Genomic DNA, 2036 nt, shown 5'->3' on the forward strand with positions numbered 1-2036 from the left:
CTGGCTGTAAATAAAAATTAAATTTGTTTTTCAAACGTTCGATTTCCTTTATGAGATACCTCGTAATTTACTCGATATATTGTTTACGTCATTGTAAGGAATGAATAATAAATAACTGTGTATAGTAACAGACACTTATACTAGAACACAAAATAAAAGCTGAAAACTAAATAAAATATTCAATATATATGGTTACATAATTATAAATTAGGCTATTCAGTTATATCGAGGACACAGGACAGATCGAATTTGTTAAAGGCGTTAGATACAAATATTTTCATGGCTCGAGTAGTGAAGAAAGAACATATCCAAGGATATGAATTTTCAACACAAAATTTTAAGATTACATTATTTACATTATTTTTCATTCGACGGATATTTGTCCTCATCTTGTTAGATTGTTAACACAAAGACTGCGTGTACTCCATCCCATGCAGCTGTGATAGGTTATACAAAGGCGAAACATGTCGACTCCTCAAAATAAGGGTAGACGAACATCGCAAAGCTGTGACACGAGAAGGTATTAATAAATAGGGTATAGCTGATCATGTATGGAAAAATGGAGACCACCTCTCTCTGTGGGATGAAGTTAAAATAATAGACAGAGAGTACCACTGGAAAATACGAAAACTAAAAGAGGAAGCACATATGCTAGGGCACAACAATCTCCTAAGCAGACCGAGTGCAGAAATGAGCAGCATATGGGAACCGGTATTAAGGAAGGATCGAAAAATATTAGATTTATAAGCCCTAAAATTCACTCCATAATTGCCCAGTAGTTAAGAGCGCGGGCTAATAACCCCAAGATTCCGAGTTCGATTCCAAACAGTGACCTGAACAATAATAATAATAACATCGAAAAATCCCCAAGACACCTGAAGAAGGCTGGAGTGTATAGCAGCCGAAACGTCGTGTTAACACAACAGACAAGACGAGGACAAATATCCGTCGAATGTAAATAATGTAAATAATGTACATAATTCGTCATCTCTTAAATATAGAACTATTTTAAGATTAAATAAAAATATAATTAAACTGGGTAGTAGTTCATTTCATAATTATTATATTCACTTCGCAATTTGTACAACTTGAAAGTTTCTAAGCTTTTATGATTATAATAGTTGTAATATTTCTACCGCTTACTTTCATATGACAGTGCAGTTCTTATAATACTTCACTGGAATTTAAAGTCGATACCAAGGGACTTCAAACTCCAGATATATTCAGCTACTGATGGTGACTGCATCATTTTATAATTAGTGAGCGAATTTTCATGCGTCGAGAACCTACATTTGAAAACATTAGACAGAGTCTGTGTAATATTTCACACCCTTTATCGGCGAAGAGTTTACATCTCTACACTGTATTTTTCCTTAGGCATACAGTCACATGTGGGTAATTCAACACTAAATAGATTATACGAGGGGTGCTGACAAGTAATTTAACACTAAATAGATTATGCGAGGGTTGCTGAAAAGTTCTTGACCTTAAGGGTACCATGAAAGGCCTGGTTTGAGGCCTAACCTTCTGAGCTCATTTAGGGGCATAGAAAAACTGAGGGAATGCTGCAATACGTGTGTGGATCTGAGAGGAGAAAATGTTGGATAAAATCTTAATTAACCCAAAGCCAGGAACTTTTCAGCACCCACTTCGTAGATTGACTATATTACATTGTTCTAAGATTGGGTTGCTAGGTGTGTTATCTGGATGTTTATAATTATCACAGCTTGTAATGGTGCTATAATTATGTGAATCGGTATTACTATTATTACGTTCACTAAGTGAAGATAAATACTCGTAATTTACCCTATTATCAATGGTATTATTTTTATCTCTACTAGTTGTATTATTATTATTATTATTCTTCTGTTCTTTAGGTAAATGACTTTTTTCGCAACAGTTATATAGTTAGTTTCACCTATTTCTACGTTGTTTTAATGCTATTTAGAATTCTCAACATCGTTGTTAATAAGATTATTATCCATACGAGTTGATGTATTATTATTTCTTACACAGTTTTATTTGTTTTGGTGCCT

Source organism: Octopus bimaculoides, chromosome 2 (assembly GCF_046866305.1).
Source record: "Octopus bimaculoides isolate indiv1 chromosome 2, ASM4686630v1, whole genome shotgun sequence".
NCBI classification, from domain to species: Eukaryota; Metazoa; Mollusca; class Cephalopoda; order Octopoda; family Octopodidae; genus Octopus; species Octopus bimaculoides.